The sequence below is a fragment of the Macaca fascicularis genome, chromosome 3, assembly GCF_037993035.2.
Source record: "Macaca fascicularis isolate 582-1 chromosome 3, T2T-MFA8v1.1".
Lineage (NCBI taxonomy): Eukaryota > Metazoa > Chordata > Mammalia > Primates > Cercopithecidae > Macaca > Macaca fascicularis.
Genome location: NC_088377.1, coordinates 102937092 through 102955658, shown reverse-complemented (window position 1 = coordinate 102955658; position 18567 = coordinate 102937092). Strand labels below are relative to the sequence as shown.

Below are 18567 nucleotides of genomic sequence, written 5' to 3'. Positions count from 1 at the left end.
TGAGAATAGTTTATCTGTCTAGAAAGATTTTTGCTTTCCTGTTTGAACTTTTCCTGTGGCTGAAACTTGGAGATGCACAGTCTTGTAAATAGTAGCCTGACTTTCCTGTCTTTTCACCAAGAGAAAAATTGATTTTCCCGTTAAACTTGAATTCAGATTTCAGCCAGACCCCAGCCAGTCGGCAGGTCTGCCTGCCATGTTTCCTCTCTGAGAGCTATTCATTGACTCAAGTCCATATGTCATTTGATTATTTTGGATTATGTGACAAGCTTTTTAAATTTTCCTTTTGATATGAATTTAATTGGTTGCCTCTAGGACAGGGCGGAGGATTGGTAGTTCTTGGAAATCGGCCAGACTGTGAGTGTAGGAGGGTCCCTGGGGATGCAGACAGTGTTGACCTGGATCCTTTGAATAAGAATTCCCCAGGGTGTTCTGGACAGCCTTTCCAGCAGGAGCTGCAGGAGTGGACCCAGGCGGGAGCAGCTCCTTACACAGCCTCCACTGCCCTGGAGGTGACTTAGACGTTCATTGAGAAATGGTTCCTCTGGATTTCTGTGCAGAGGGAGAAAGGCTTTTTCCACCTCGTTTTTACATACGGTGGTTGTCCACCTACCTTGAAAGGCAAAAATTGGGAGGCCCAGGGAGATAGCTAGTTGCTTGAGAAGTCCAAATGTACAAAAGGTCCAAGATGAAAAATCTGGTCTGGGGCCAGTGGTGTGACTCTGTGATGAGCATTTTATCCTGTAGACGCAAATGAATGGTGTATGTTTGAAAATGAAGTACTTAGTGATTATTACTTGAGAGGTCTTAAAACATTTAGCTCTCAACTTATCAGGCCTCCATGTTTGACATTTCACATTAGCCAAAACGGATGGAATTTTTAAAGACCTAAAAGATAAAATATGCAACAACCTTCGAAATTGTAAACAGAGAATTAGAATGACAGATCACTACTGGTTTAAAAAAGCTATTATCTTGGGTGTACATACAAAAGACCCTCTTCTCGTTTGGGAGGGACATGTTCAGGTCACTATAGTCAAACATTATTTTTCTCTCTTTAGTTCCAGAAAGACTAATAAGAAGTTGCGGCAGACAAAAAGAACAGCTGGATCATGCATCTTTCAAATGGGAAAAACTTGTACCCTTAATCACAGATGAACCCGTGAGGAAATACTTTAGAAAAGATTGAACTCATCTTTTCATAGAATATGCAATCTAATCAGCACTCTGAGAAAAGCAGAGAGGAAGGATTAGAAATAATAGTCTGTGTTTATTTTTGTCTGGGATCTATGGAAATGTAGGTTTATGACTTGACTTGACTTGAGCTCTCACAGTTAAAATATATGGCATATAGAATAGTACTTGCTGCCAGGTCTGGCCTGGCCTCATTCAATTTCACAAGGTAAGTGGCAGACTGTGTATCCACTGGAGTTAGCTGTGGTTTGCTGGGAAAAGAAATATCTATTAGTTTAGGTCTTCTTTGCTTTTTTATTTTAAAATATACATTAAATACATTTCAGGATACATTAAAACATATACATGAAGTAAACTACTAATGTTTATTTCAAAGTCAAAAACAATATTCTATTTCTTTTTTCTTTTTTTTTTTTTTTGAGACAGAGTCTCTCTCTGTCACCCAGGCTGGAGTGTAGTGACTTGATCTCAGCTCACTGCAACCTCTGCCTCCCAGGTTCAAGGAATTCTCTTGCCTCAGCCTCCCAAGTAGCTGGGACTACAGGCACGTGCCACTATGCCCTGCTAATGTTTTGTATTTTTAGTAGAGATGGGGTTTCACCATGTTGGCCAGGCTGGTCTTAAACTCCTGACCTCATGATTCGCCTGCCTTGGCCTCCCAAAGTGCTGGGATTACAGGTGTGAGCCACTGTGCCTGGCCTCCATTTCTTTTTTGCAATTTGATCTCAGATATTCTGTAGTGTGTTTTGGGTGGGGGGAAATCTAGGTTGTTTTCTTCTTCCTTTTTTAGACAGGGTCTCAGGGTCTCACTCTATCGCCCAGGCTGGGGTACAGTGGTGCAATCATAGCTCACTGCAGACTTGAACTCCAGGGTTCAAGGAATCCTTCCTGCCTCAGACTCCCAAGTAGTTGGGAATACAGGTGCACACCACCACGTCCAGCTAATTAAAAAAAAATTGTCTGTAGAGACAGGGTTGCCCAGGCTGGTCTCAAACTCCTGCCTCAAGCAATCCTCTCACCTCAGCCTCCCCAGTGGCTGAGATTACAGGCTTGAGCCACCATGCCAGGCTAGGTACTTTTTAAAAACAACTTTTTGAGATATGATTCTTATATAGATCACCCATTGAAAGTGCACAGTTCAATGGTTTTTAGTATTTGTCAGAGTTGTGCAATCATCATCAAAATCTAATTTCAGATCATGTTCATCATCCCAAAAGGAAATTTCATTCCTGTTTAGCAATTACTCCCCATTTCACCTACTCCCCCAATCCTTGGCAACCACGAATGTAGTTTCTAACTCTGTGATTTGCCTATTCTAGATATTTCAGATAAATGGAGTCATGCAATATGTGGTATTTTGTGTCTGGCTTCTTCCACTTAGCATGTTCTCAAGGTTCATTATGTTGTAGTATATGTCAGTACTTCATGCCATTTGATGGTTGTCTAATGTTCCACTGTGTGAATAACTGCACTTTGTTTATCCATTCATCCTATGAAGAACATTTGGGTCGTTTATACTTTTTGCCTATTGGGAAAAATGCTGCGAGGAATATTTATGTACAAAGTTTTAGTGTGGATATTTGTTTTCATGTATTTGGGTATATACCTAAGAGTGGAAACGCTGTCTCATATGGTAACTGTAGGTTTAGCATTTTGAGAAGCTGCCAAATCATTCTCTGCTTTTTAAAATTTTTTTATTTTTTTGGAGATGGGGTCTTGCTCTGTCACCCAGGCTGGAGTGCAATGGTGTGATCATGGCTCATTGCAGCCTCAACCTCCCAGGCTCAAGCGGTCCTCCTGCCTCAGCCTCCCAAGTAGCTGGGACCACAGGCATGTACCACCATGCCTGGCTAATATTTTTTATTATTTTTGTAGAGACAGGATCTCTTTATGTTACCCAGGTTGGTCTTGAACTCGTGGGCTCAAGTTATCCTCCTGCCTCGGCCTCCTAAAGTGTTGGGATTCCAGGTGTGAGCCCCTGCACCTGGCCTGTTCTCTGCTCTTTAAGAGTGATAACTATGGCATTTTAGCCAGGGGTTTGTCAGGATTTGAGTATCGAGCACATATTTGATTCAGCTGGTTCACAGTTGTATTTTATCCTTCCCATCTCCATTCCCAATTGTTTCATTTGTTCAATGTTTACTGAGCCGGTTGCCAGTATTGGAGGATTACAATAAGAAGAAAACAAGATAAACAGTTATGAGGGCTCCCTGGGACATAGAAACTCACACTGGGCCATGTTGACCTATGCCTTACCCTGTATTCTCTTGGTGGTAAACTTAAATTTCAAACATCACTCTAACAAAGTCTAAGGACAATCAATATTTTTACTCATCTCCTAAATAATACCAGAAACCAGGCATGCTTAAATTTCCTTCTGCATCCTCTTCTTCAATTTTCTACATTTTAATCAAGTGTTTTATTTCTACCTTGTTTTGTAAGTCAATATTTATTTAGCATTAGTAACACTTAACAACTGATACCTTTGCTCACAATTGCAACTGGCTTCCCTTACATTTCTTCTGGATTCATTTCCTATTTTCTGAGATATATTTATTAGTAATTTTTTCAGAACGAATCTGGTCATTTTTTTTTACTTTATTTATTTATATTTTTTGAGACTGTCTCATTCTGTCATCCAGACTGAGTGCAGTGGCACGATCTTGGTTCACCGCAACTTCTACGTCCCAGTTCAAATAATTCTCGTGCCTCAGCCTCCCAAGTAGCTGGGATTACAGGTGCATGCTACCACACCTGGCTATTACTTTCATTCTTGAATAATTGTCTAGTATATTAAGATCAATAGACCAGGCATGATGGCTCACACCTGTAATCCCAGCAATTTGGGATGCCCAGGCAGAAAAATTGCTTGAAGCCATTAATTTGAGACCAGACTTGGCAACATAGCAAGACCCTATATCTACAAAAAATTTAAAAAATTAGCCAGGCAAGTTGGTGTGCACCTGCAATCCCAGCTACTCAGGAGGCTGAGGTGGGAGGATGACTTGAATCTAGGAGCTTGAGATTACAGTGAGCAATGACTGTGCTCAATGCTGATCAATAGAGTGAGACCCAGTCTCAAAAATAAATAAATAAAAAGATCAATAGCACTGTCTGGCTGCTGTCTTAATGTTCAGATCAGTCTTCACAATGTTCAACTGTGCTCAGTTCCTGCCTTTTCTTCTCTATCACCTTCATTGTTAAATCTCTGTGGCTTAACACAATTAAAATGAAATTCTCATTCATGTCTTAGTCTAATGTATCGGGTGGCTCTCTTGAGTAGCTTCCCTCCAACCAGTGCCTCAGAGATCCTCGCTCTTTTCATTTTATGATTCTGCCACACTGAGTTCTTTCCAGGGAGTCTATTGGCTATTTAGCATGTTTGTGTATATGTGTATGTGTGTGTGTTTTTTTCAGAGAAACCTAGAGGTGGTGCACATTACTTCTACTACATCATGTTGGCCCGAAATGCAACTGCATAGCCCCAAAGGAAGTTGAGAAATGTAGTTATCCTGTTTGCCCAGGAGGAATGTTTAATGAACTCACAGCATTACCTCTGCCACATTATGACATAGAATTCTTGGTTGGCAGTTATTTTTTCTCAGCACTTTTAAGATTTTATTTCATTTTCTTTTGGCATCTATTGTTCATGAGAAATTCATGGTCAGTCTGATTGTTGTTTTTCTGTTGATAATCTGTCTTTTCTCTCTGGTATCATTTAAGATTCTTCCATTCGTCCTTGATAGTCTGCTATTTTGCTTTCATGGGTCTCTTTGTAGGTTTGTTTTTATTTATCCTGATGAGAAAACTTTTAAAACAATCTGGGAAATTCCGAGTCAGGATATCTTTGAATATTGATTTTCTGCCATTCTGTTTTTTCCTTCAGGAGCTTTTAGATCTATTTTCCATGTCTCTTAACTTCTTGTTCACATTTTCTATGTTTAATCTATTGTTTAACTTGTTGAGGTTTTTTTTATTTTAGTGAGAATATTTGTTATTGTCTGGGACATACACATACTTGGTTTTTTTCCCCAACTTATCCTGTTCTTTTGTTTTTACTTTGTGAATTATATTTCTTCATCTCTCTGAATATTTTACACATTTATTTTGAAGGCCCCTCAGATTAATTTTCAAATTAAAATTACTCTACGATCTGTAGTTTGTTGGGTGTGAATTATCCTGTTTCTTAGGATTGTAGGCTAGGTTCCTTGAATCTCTTTCTCCATGAGAGTCACATGTGTGCGTTAGAGTTGTTTCATAGCTTTCTCTGCTCAGGCCCTGTATTCACCAGTTCTATTTTTTAATGTTGCCCAGGCTGGACTTTGAATTCCTGGGCTCAAGTAATCCCCCTGCCTCAGCCTCCTGAGTAGCTAGAACTATAGGCATGTGCCACCATGCCTGGCTTGTGCAACTTTTGTCTTACTTTTTGGTTTGGGGTTTCTTAATGGCAAAGATAGTAATACAATTTGGAGCCCATGCTCAGAAAGTCTTGGAGGTCTGGTTTCTTGAGAATGACTTATCTATTCTTTCTAATTAGAGAGAATTTTGCTAGAGGAAATAGAAGAATTTAGCTTGAAAAGTAAAGTATGACATTTAATAATGGATTCTTGAGTTAGATTGACTTAAATTCAAGTTCCGGCTTTATCAGTTAGTAGCTATGTGACTTCATTAAAGTTATCTAATTTTTCTGAGTGTACATTTCCTCATTGTAAAGTGGAATATATTCACTTCTTAGCTCATGGATATTAATCACTGTTAGTTATGATTTCTAGCTGCAGATCAAGGACAAAGGAAAATTTCTTTGTACCAAGTACCCTAGCCCAAGCAGGAAGACCTATTGAAGGAGCAGGCAAGGGAAATATCTGTAAAAGTTGGAGAAATGCCCTGCAGTTGTCAGCATCAGGAAATGTGAAGGGTGAAAGGTAGGAACACTTAAGGCATGGCTGTCTCTCCAGCTGTGTGGTCATTATTCCTTACTGTCTTCCCCTGGCCTCTCAGTCAGCAGGAACCATGTTGGTCAATGGTAGCAGCATCTAAGGTATCAATCTTCATCATGACCAGTGCAATCTGCCTAAGGGCAGAAGACTTTTGAAAAGTGCTAAATGAATGCTATAATCATTTCAGGATAACTATTATTGAGTTGAAAAATTTGAGATAAAAACAAAGTAAATTACTTTTATTATTTGAACCTTAAAATTTTTTTATTTACTTAAGTTTTATCTCCTTGTTGTTGTGATTCTTAAAGTGACTTCATTGTTTGGAAATCTAAAATTAGCTTTATTATTTTCTTTCTATTTTACTTTTTTCTTGTGTTCCCACCTCTGTTTCAATGCAAGTTTTCCCTAAGCATCTTTGTACCATGTTTGTCAGTATAAAGGAGGGTTAGACAAAAAGAAAGAAAGAAAAAAGGAAGGAAGGAAAACACACTGGTTTTACATAAGCATTAACACCTGTTTCACGTGCTGATAAAGTACAGTACTGCACTAATCTAGTTGAGTCTTTCTTAGTTGTCTGCCACCTGGTCTGTATCCTGAGTTATCCTTGAATTCCAGTTTATAATGGCTGACCCATTTAACCTCCCCATAAGGTTAAAACCCAGATATAAGAGGCCTTACTGCTATTCAACTTGTCACAGAAGGTTGAGTTTGACCAGGACCCTATCCTTCTAAGGTGGAATCTGGGAAATATCCAAGCACTTCCAAGTGATAATGCAAGCAAGAGACTCCTCAGCTATTGACCAGCTTTGCCCCAACAGCCCTGACTACCTCCTGGCATGAGAAAAGCAAAAGTCTGATAAATTAAGCCTCAGCTTCTAAGTTTTAGAAAAGGTCTATGGAAATAATTTTCTTTCCTATTTTTAATGCTTTGTAACTCTGATTATATCATAAATAATGCTTACTTCATGTCTAATGGGGCCAACATCATGTATGATGGCACTTTATCTGAGAAGGCATAAAAGTGGAGCAAGAAATCATTACCAAGAATGCAAAGCAAATTTAAAAAATCAGCAAAGTTTAAAATGAAATGTTCCTAGTTGATTTCACGTGCTACTGGCCTAATGACACTGTAACAGATGATTTTAAATCTAGAGCTGCTGGTGCAGCAGGGAGAGTCACTTTTTCAACTCTTCATGTAGTACCACAAGGATCAGGATGACGCTTTTGCATACACCTGGGCACAGCTGCAGCTCAAATGTGTGAAATTTCCCACAATGTCATGGGCACCTGCTGTTTTAGTCTGTCCAGCATTCATTCCCCTCGGTTCTGGTAACAGAGCCAGCTTCTTTTTGGGGGAATTCTGTCTTCCGCATGGGTGGGCCCTTTCGGTGAGACTGCCCTGCCATCCTCTAGTTAAGTGATGGCCACATGACCCAAGCCTGGCCAATCAGGCATTCTCTCTAGTGGAGTCTGTAAAACCAAGATGGTGGTTATTGATTCTCCCAGACAGAGGCTCCCTGAAGAGACTGCCCTTAGAGCCTGGAGCTACTCCAGTCCTAATCCTTCAGCTTTTCTAAGTTTCGCCCCATTAAATTATTTTATCCTCTTTAACTTTGTTAATTCACTTCTGTTGCTTGCAACAAAAACGCAAATTGACACACCGATACATACTTCCTGGTATGGCAGGCTGGCGCTCTCCCACCAAACCCTCCTTCAGAAGGAAAAGTTGCTTTTACACCTTCTTAGAACAGAATGTCTGGAGGGGAAGCTCTCACCTGGAACAACCAGTCATAGAAAAGACTTCACTGAAGACATGACATTTGTTTGTAAATAAATGGCAGAGGAGTGCTCCAGTTGTGCTGCATTTTCTTGCTTAGAAGGAGTGCTAGGGAAGATCGTCCATGCTCTGGAATCAAACTGCCTGTGCTCAAATCCTGGCTTTGTGACTCAACTAAACCTCCGTTTCTTTATCTGTTAAAAGAGAATAGTTGCATCTACTGTTAGGGTAGTTAAAAATGAAATAAGATAATTCACATAAAGAGTTTAACACAATGCTTGGTGCATACAGATCCTCAACAACATGAGTTCATTGTGACAATATGCTTAAAATACACTTCTCTAGGTTTCCTTTAATTTGGTCTGTATGGCAGCTCTTTGGGATAATAGGATCAAGTAAATGTGATGTCCCTCAGGCGCAAAGATAAAATGTGACCCGCTATCAATTGGACACACACTTAGAATTATTTAACGAGTAGTGATTGTAAGAGCCTTGAGTCAGAAACTGTTGAAATTAGTCTTGAGATAGAGCTCTCTCTATTTAATTACTATCTATTACAGTAGTCCTCCCTATCCATGGGTTCTGCAGCCAAAGATTAAACCAACCACAGAGAAAAAAATTTTGAAAAAAAAAAACCAATAAAAAATAGCAATACAACAATAAAAAATAATACAAATAAAAAACCAGTACAGTATAATAACTACACAGCATTTGCATTGTATTAGGTATTATAAGTAATTAGAGATGATTTAAAGTATAAGAGAGGATGTGCATAGGTTAAGGGCAAATACTATGCCATTTTAGATCAGGGACTTGAGCATTCATGGATTTTGGTATGTGGGGGAGTTGGGTCTTGGAACTAATACCATGTGGATACCCAGGATACACAGGGACAACTGTACATTCGCTCTTTCTTTTTTTTGTGTGTGTGTTGTTTTTTTTTTTGAGACGGAGTCTCGTTCTGTCGCCCAGGCTGGAGTGCAGTGGCGAGATCTCGGCTCACTGCAACCTCCGCCTCCCGAGCTCACGCCATTCTCCTGCCTCAGCCTCCCGAGCAGCTGGGACTACAGGCACCCACCACCATGCCCGGCTGATTTTTTGTATTTTTTAGTAGAGACGGGGTTTCACTGTGTTCACCAGGATGGTCTCGATCTCCTGACCTCGTGATCTGCCCGCCTTGGCCTCCCAAAGTGCTAGGATTACAGGCGTGAGCCACCGTGCCCGGTCTGCTCTTTCTTTTTTACATTATCCCCTTTCGTACCTCTTTCTTCCTCACCTCTTTGTAGTCACATCTCTTAGCTGAACAACAACTCTGATTCAAGAAGTAGTTACTGAGAGTTAGGTCATGTCCATACAGATGAATTAGGAGGCTTTCTGTGCTCAAGGCCTCAGGCTGGTTCTCACCTTCATTTCCAGTGTTTTCACCGACATTCAGCCTGAGTCTCAGGAACTCTTTTCTGAATGGTTGAAAGGACTTCCTAACTGACCTTTCACCTCTCTCTCCACTTCTTTCTTCCACCTTTTGAATCTCTCTGCTACATGAATCTCCCTGAAATTCAGCTCTCACCACATATTTCTGTAAACCCCCTCTCGCCACATCGTGCCACATTACCTACCAAATAAAGCCAACAGTTTTCTTTCTGGTGTGTGGGGTCCTCCCCAATATGGCGTCACCTTTCCTTCTCTCCTTCCTCCTGTTCCCCATGGCCCTGACCATCATCTGTCCTTCTCCAGCAGGCTCTGCATTCCCTATCCAGCTTTTGATCCATTTGCATCCCCTCCTCACATGGGCCAAAGCCCTGCCCATTCTTTAAGGCCAGGAATAAATGCCACTTTATAATTTGTCCTGGTTTCCCAAAGCCTGTAAAGGCTCTTCCTCCCCTCAGCCCCTACAGCGCATTGTAACTCTGTTTCAGTTTTATAGGACTCTACCTTGTTCCATAGATATTTAGGTAAGACAGGAAGAACTTTCTGCCTGTAAAAAGGAGACACTGAAATGTACTTCCAAGGAAGGAGGGGAGAATTTAGCTTTCTCTGCAAGTTTTGAAGAAAGAGATCCATCTTTGAGGAAATTTTATATGAGGTCTTGTCTGGAGGTCAGTCAATGAACTGATGGCCGCCAAAGGGTCTGGATAATTAAAATTCTAGTAAATTTCTTGAGACAGTTTTAATTCCTTGAGACAGCACATGCACGTAGATGCGTAGGAAGAACACTAGAACAGGTTCTACTGAAGAAGACTAAGAACTATCATGGAGCTGTTTTCACTTTGCCAAAGGAAAGAGTAGCCAGGCCTCCTAGAGACTGGGCTGTTTTGAGGTTCTCCATACCTTATTGGGACTAGGTAAATTATTTTTCCTTCTTCTACAGCGATTTAGATCTTGGGATCCCTGTCCAACTCATTTCCTGGTTCTTTGCAGAAACCTTGAGTATGTGGGTCCCTATCAGGAAACAGTGTGAAAGAGGAGAGATATTGGATTGCCAGCACTCTTCACATGTGTTATGTGTTTAACTTCCATATTAACACATAAGGCAGAAAACATTTCCTCCAATTTTTTAAATGTCAAAATGTTAGAAGTTTAGTGACTGGTTCAGGATTACTTAGTAAGTGTTGAAATGGGTATTCAAACTGAGGTCATACTCTTTCTCATTCCATTCAAATCTTCCCACCACCCCTTTCTTGTCATCAGTTCTCCTTTTGGACTTTCTCTCCCATATGGCCCTAGAACTAACCTGTTGGCCCAACTTCCACCAATTTCTCACTGCCGTATCAATCTGAGGCCTGTCCTTCACCTTCTCCCAGAATCAAAGGAGATTTTTGTGTGTGTGTGTGTGTCCCATTCTTTCAGGGCTACATTGTTAGCCAACCCAGAGATGATTAAGAGCTAAACTATCAGTGATCTGTTATGACCCAAAGACTATTATCCACCCATGATTGTGGCTTTATTCATTTCTCCTTTAGTTCTATTCATTATGCTTTATATATTTTGAAATTTATGTGAGTAGGCATATACAAATTTAGGATTTTAAGGTTTTTCTGATGAACTATGTTATCATCATAAAATGTTTTTCTTCATCTCTGATAATATTTCTTGTCTTGAAGTCTATTTTGTCTAATAATAAAGCCACATCAACTTTCTTATTATTAGAATTTGCATAACAATCTTTTTCCATCCTTTTACTTTCAGTATCTCTAAGTCCTTATATTTAAAATGTGTTTTCTGAAAACAGCATACAGTTGACATTGAGTTGTTTTTGTTTAAAAATCAAATCTAGGCTGGGCATGGTGGCTCAGGCCTATAATCCCAGTACTTTGGGAGGCCAAGGCCGGTAGATCACCTGAGATCAGGAGTTGGAGACTAGCCTGGCCAACATGGTGAAACCCCGTCTCTACTGAAAATACAAAAATTAGCTGAGTGTGGTGGTGCACACCTGTGATTCCAGCTACTGGGAAGGCTGAGGCAGGAGAATTGCTTGAATGGGGAGGTGGAGTTTGCAGTGAGCGGAGATTGCGCCATTGCACTCCAGCCTGGGCAATAAGAGTGAAACTCCATCTCAAAAAAAAAAAAAAAATCAATTCTGATAATATCTTTTAAATGGAGTGTTTAGTTCATTAGCCTTTTATATTGTATAAAATTTAAGGTATACAACATGATGTTTTGGTATATATATCCATTCATTAACATTTAATGTAATTATTGATAAAGCTGGATTTATGTTTCCCATCTTGCTCTTTTAGGGTTTTGGGTTTTCTTTTCTTTTCTTTTCTTTTTAGAGAATTGCATTTGAATAGGAAACGCCTGGATACCATGCATCTAACCCTGTTTGGTAATATTTTAGACAATCATAACAGATGAAGTGAAAGGGTCCTTCTGACATCTGCTACATGTTGCCAAGTAAGCATTTGAACTTTTTGCTTATAAGTAAAGGAATGCCCTAATTATTTAACATTTAGGTCATTTTCAGTTTTTATTTCCAGAAATGGTGTCTTAAAGATCATCTTCACACATAGCCTTTTCCTCCTGTTTTGGTCTGATGTAATAGGCTAGACTTCCAGAAGGAGGATCATTGGGTCAAAAATATTGAACATTTATAAAGTTACTGTATTGTTTTCCAAATGGGTGGTACCAATTTACCATGCAACCAGCAATGTATGACAGTACATATTTTGCCACATCTTTACCAGTATTGAATGTTCCCAATTCATTAAAATTTATTGTATTTATAAATTTAATTATACAATAATTTCTGGGATTATATTTAGTATATCTTAAAATTTTTATGTGCTACGAGAACCTCCAGAGCAGTAGGAAAAAAATATAAAATATCCTATTTATTATGCTGAGAATTCTAAGAAGGTTTTTATCTAGGCAGAGTGAAAAATTGTGGAGTAGATCTAGGGAGACTGAAAAATTCCCTGGTTGGTTCCTAAAGAAAGCCATCACTCCTTAAAAGACCTCTCTATCCTGTCTCCATCAAAATCTCATGCCAAATCTGCATTCTACTTCATCCTGAGGTATTGTCTCAAAAGGAATTTGCATGATGCAAACTTTCATGTACCTAAGGGATAGCTATGTGCTTAGAATAGTGACTGGCCCCCCATGACATCAGTGGAAAATGAAAATCTTTGCTAATTAGGTGCCTTTGTAGTAAGGAAACATAATGATTTCTATTATGCAATTAAGTATGAGCATTTCTTTCATTATAAACTGTAATTCTTCTTTGTTATGTGAGAGCAAGAACTAATTTTATTTTCAGATCAATAGTTGGAATGCCGAGTTAATAGACGTGCGATGTTAATATAGTATAAAATAGCAAATTAGGCTGCTTGGGTTTGAGAGCATTTTTTTTTTTTCTTTCTGAGACGGAGTCTCACTCTGTCGCCCAGGCTGGAGTGCAATGGCATGATTTCAGCTCACTGCAACCTCTGCCTCCCAGGTTTAATTGATTTTCCTGCCTTAGCCTCCTACAGATGTGTGCCACCACATCGGGCTAATTTTGCATTTTTAGTAGAGACAGGGTTTTGCCATTTTGGCCAGGCTGGTCTCAAACTCCTGACCTCAGGTGATCCACCCACCTCGGCCTCCCACAGCGCTGGGATTACAGGCATGAGCCACCACACCTGGCCTGGGAGCATCTTTTTAATCAGACCACATGACTATGGCTAGGTTGCGTGAATCACTGCTGCTCTGGAGTTTTCTGGATTGCAGAGCTCTTCCTGATTGAAGCAGGTCTCCTGAAAAATCACAATGGGACTTTGAATAAATACTTCCATCTCTTAGGCCTGTCTCATAAAATTGGTGGGGTTCTGAAATATGTTTTCTCAAGGGTTGAAATGCATATTTATTTTTTTGTTGGGTGGGCTGAGCCAATAATGATTGGAATCAATAAGAAAGTCCTTCATCAGTAGAGTTTATAATAGCAGCTTTAAAGGTCTCCAGATATGAGATGAACTCTGTTAAGTTTTATTGGTAATTTACCAGGTATACTTCATGAAATTTACTCAGATAATTTCAGAATTCATTTTTACCCACAACCACTGAAAGCCTCTAAAGATTTCAGGAGACCCAAACTCATTTCTACCCTGGCCAATATCTGCAGATCTAGCCCACACAGCTGGCTTCCAACTGTCTGTACCTCAGCTCTCACAAAGACACTGGTTTTGTTTTATTTTGTTTTGAGATGGAGTCTCACTCTCTTGCCCAGATTGGAGTGCAGTGGCACGATCTCGGCTCACTGCAACCTCTGCCTCCCGGGTTCAAGCAATTCTCCTGCCTCAGCCTCCTGAGTAGCTGGGATTACAGATGTATGCCACCACATCCAGCTAATTTTTGTATTTTTAGTAAAGACAGGGTTTCACCATGTTGGCCAGGCTGGTCTTGAATTCCCAACCTCAAGTGATCCGCCTATGTCGGTCTCCCAAAGTGCTGGGATTACAGGCATGAGCCACTGTGCCCGGCTGATCAATACATTTTTTCTTTTGTACTCCAAAGCAATGTATACTCATTGTTGAAAACTTGTAAAATAAGCAAAAGAAAGAAAATAAAAATCATTCAATAAATGTTTTTCTACTTGCTTATCTATATTTAAAAATTTTCAACATTGAATAGATATATTTATAATAAGAAAAAGTTATATTTAATTTTAAAAAATTTCAGAAAGATATACTTCAAAATGTTTATAGTCTTTTTAGCTTTTTTCCCCTTAATTTTGTATAATGATAACTATATTACTTTTATAATTGAGAAAAATAATTTCAGAATAAATATTAGTATTAATTATTAATATAAATTAATTAATATAAATATTATTAAAATTAATTCCACCACTCAGAAAGAAGTATTGCCAATATTTTGGTGTATATCTTTCAAGTCTTCTTAGGAAAGAAGACTGTATGTCTAGCTAGAGTTTTATTTTATTAATTTTAAAAAAGACATGTATTCAGTGTTATGATCAGACTGTTAGATTTAGCAATCCATAGCATGGGTGCATTAAAAACTTTTGTTAGAATGCTTTATACTTTCCACAGAACAGAACAGAACAGAAACTAAAATAACCTGCCACAAATACAGTCCTTGAGCTTTTTGTGCGTACACGTGAGCATTGTCTAAAACATATCTTCTTTGTAGCAGCTGGGCACTGCCACCACGGTGCTTGGTTGAGTCCACAAATCTGTTACTGGTAGCTTCCCTGTCACCTCTTTGGCTCTCCTCTCCTGCCAAGCTTTGTTGGTGTCAGTAATTAAAATCTTCTGCCATTGACATAGTGACTGCTGCTACTAGAAGCACCACACCCACCTTGGTTTCATGATTTGGCAAAGTATTGGCCTCCACCACCATAGGGGCCAAAGCTTCTGCCTCCAAAGTTTCTTCCCTTCATGGGTCCAAATCTGGAGATTGATTATTGTAATTGCCAAAATCATTGTAGCTTCCACCACCTCCAAAATTGCTCCTATCATTACCAAATCCCTTATAGCCATCTCCACTGCCACCATATCTACCACCAGCACAGCTGCTACCAAAGCTACCATAACCACTAATGTTTCCTCCATGACCAAAGTTGTCATGACCACCAAAACCATCTCCACGACCACCACCAAAGCTTCCAGAATGACTTCGACCTCTTTGGCTGGATGAGGCACCAGCCATCTCTTGCTCCGACAGGGCTTTCCTAACATCACAGTGTGGTCACTCCCACGAGAGTATTTCTGAACGACAGTCTTATCTGTGGAGTCATGGTTGTCAAAGGTTACAAAAGCAAAGCCTCTTTTCTTTCCACTGCCTTGGTCAGCCATGATTTCAATATTTCGATTTTCCCATACTGTTCAACATAATCTCTTAGGTGACGTTCTTCAGTGTCTTCTTTAACGCCACCAACAAAGATCTTTTTCACAGTTAAGTGGGCACCTGGTCTTTGAGAACTTTTTCTTGAGACAGCTGTCTTTGGTTCCACAGCTCTTCCATCCACGTTGCGTGATCTTGCATTCATGGCTGCATCCACCTCCTCCGCAGTGGCATATGGGACAACCCACAGCCCCTGGAGTGCTTGGTGTTTGGCTCTTTCATTAGCACACAGACTCTGAGTGTTTCCAGTTGCTCAGAATGGCTCCTCACACTCTCATTGGTTGTTCCAAAGTTCTTCCCCCACATGAAGAACTTCCATAGCTGTTCAAGCTCTTTAAAAGGCTCTGACTTAGGACAGCAGTGGGAAGAGACTTTAGCCATGCTTCCTCGGCTCCTCTGTTACTTAGGGGAGCCCTTGGTTCTCAATCTTTTGTCCAAGTCCTGATTTCGCATTTCACATAAATCCCCAATACTATTCTCATTCATTTGAGAAGGGTGGTGCTGTTAAGAAGGCAGTAGAAGGGATTTATGTCCTGGATGGAAGTTTGCACAAAATAGTTTTTGAAAACTCAAACTATGTAGGTTTCCAAGTCTTTTTTCATTTAGCGTGGGGACTAGTTGGAATCAGAAGCAGTAAATATAACTGATTGTGGAAGACATTAAATATAGAAAAAAAGATCCAACTACCTGGTGTGCAATCCAACCATCTCAAATACTAAAACTTTATGTTCAGTCATAATATTTTCCTCTTGGAATGAAAACATCTGAGTGTAATAGTAAAGCAACAGGGACTCACCAAAGAGTGAAGTTATCACTTGCCTGCAGAAGAGGAGACATTTAAAAGCACTCTATTCCCTGTGGCCCTCTGTATTATAAAAGTTTCATGATAAATCCATCCCCAGCTAATGCCTAGGGTGATTTAAATATATAGCAGCAGAGTCTCCAGTGGTCAACTGAGGGATAACGAGTTCTGGAACTGCCAAAGTGAACAGAAATCCTCCTGGTTCAAGCTTTTTGTTTTTTTCTTTTTGAAGTGATGCACTGATCAACAGTAAGGGAGAGGAATATATGAAAAGAAAGGGAGGCTGAGAGGCAGAGGGAAAGACAGAGGCTAGGCGTTTGTGATTATGTAATCCAAATATATACCAAGTGGCATGCTGAAAAGTCCCTCTCAGCAGGCAGCACACTCCCATGCTGAACATCCAAATGGAACATTTCTAATATCATCAGTGTTGTTCACAAACACAGAAGTATATTTGGTATAAGCAAATCCTTGGATACATTTGTAGAAGTGGATAATAGAAAATTCGAAACTAAAATCTGTCTGTTCCAACACACACACACACACACACACACACACACACACACACACACACACTCACACTGTGATGACTTTCCATCTCTCCACACTTGTACTTTTAAAAATATCAAAAGCCTTGAGTTTGGAAATCTTCCTTCCCTTCAGTTTCAGATATCCCTTCTCCTTCCCTCTTTGAATACAGTTACCAACTACAATCAGCTTCGGAACTCCTTTCCCTTCAAAACAGGTTCATAATGATTAAAAAATTATTTTTCACTTGTGAAACTTTATCTGTAAGCAACTTTAAACATGCTATATTTAGGCATGCTTAGTAATAGGCATCTTCAAGAAAAATAAAATGTAAGTCTAAAAGCTTACATACTAAGTAGTTTTAATAATTTCTAGACTATAACTTTCTTCAAGGCAAGGAGGGCATTTGATTTATGAAAAAGTTATTTGACTAGCATACATCTTTGGAGTTCAAAGAACCAAGGGTCCAAGGTAAAAACATATGTAGCATCTCCTAGACCTCCTAGTCTGAAGGAAAGAAAGAAAAAGAAAAAGAAAAGAAAAGAAAGGAAAAGAAAAATATTTTGAGCACTGGACCATAGTAGGTTCTTTTTTTTTTTTTTTTTTTTTTTTTTTTTTTTTTTTTTTTTTTTTTGAGACAGAGTCTTCACTCTGTTGCCCAGGCCAGAATGCAGTGGCTTGATGTTGGCTCACTGCAACCTCCACCTCCTGGGTTCAAGTGATTCTCCTGCCTCAGCCTCCCGAGTAGTTGGGATTACAGGCACACGCCACCACGCCCCGCTAATTTTGATATTTTTAGTAGAGACGGGGTTTCATCATGTTGGTCAGGCTGGTCTTGAACTCCCGACCTCGTGATCCGCCTGCCTCGGCCTCCCAAAGTGCTGGGATTACAGGCATGCCACTGCACCTGGCTCATAGTAGGTTCTTAGTAAATGTCCTGTATATTTACCCATATTTTCTGAATAAGTTTAACATTTTTCTCTTTATTTTAGTATTTTACTTTATCACTGATTTTATGCAATTTGATTGTGATATGACTTAGTGTAGTGTTTTTCACGTTTCTTGTGCTTTGGGTTCATTGAACTTCTTGGATCTGTGGGTAATGAAATTTGAAAAAAATTTTATCACTTCTTCAAATATTTTTTCAGCCCTCCCTTCTTTCTTCAGAAACTCCAGTCACATGTATATTAGGCTCTTGAAGATGTCATAAAATTCCCTGATGCTCTTTTCTTTTAGTTTTTAAAATCTTGGTATTTTATTTCTAATTTTTTTTTTTAATTTGAGATGGAGTCTTGCTCTTATCACCCAGGCTGGAATGCAATGGCACGATCTCGGCTCACTACAACCTCTGCCTCCCAGGTTCAAGCGATTCTCCTGCCTCAGCCTCCCAAGTACGTGGGTGCCTACCACCATGCCAAGCTAATCTTTGTATTTTTAGTAGAGACAGGTTTTCACCATGTTGGTCAGGCTGGTCTCGAACTCCTGATCTCAGGTGATCCACCCACCTCAGCCTCTCAAAGTGCTGAGGTTACTGGTGTGAATCACTGCTCCCAGCTCAAATCTTGGTATTTTATTTTAAAGACTGCTGTGTCTTTAAGTTCATGAATTCTTTCTTCAGCAATTACTGTTAATCCCATTCGGCATATTTTTCATGTCAGATATTGCAGTTTTTATTTCTAGAAATTTGATTTAGATATTCTTTTCTTGGCACATGATGCTTTGTTTTGTCACTTTACAAAATTTATTTTGAAATGATTTTAAATTTACAAAAATACAAAGAGCTGAAAAGATAGTAATGAGTGTTCCCAGTTCCCACTCTGTACCCAATTTACTTAAAAGTTAACTTCTTATATTATCATGATGTATTTATCAAAATTAAGAAATTAGCATTGGTATAGTACTATTAAGTACAGACTTTATTCAGACATCCTGGTTTGCAGCTTAAAAAAAATATTTCGGCCGGGTGCGGTGGCTCAAGCCTGTAATCC

The 18567-nt window shown here is 39.4% G+C and overlaps 1 pseudogene; it reads right to left on the bottom strand.

Annotated features, from left to right (window-relative positions):
* Positions 1–14647: 14647 nt before the first annotated feature.
* On the bottom strand, positions 14648–15630 carry LOC107129143 (heterogeneous nuclear ribonucleoprotein A1-like; annotated as a pseudogene).
* Between the last annotated feature and the right edge of the window lie 2937 nt (positions 15631–18567).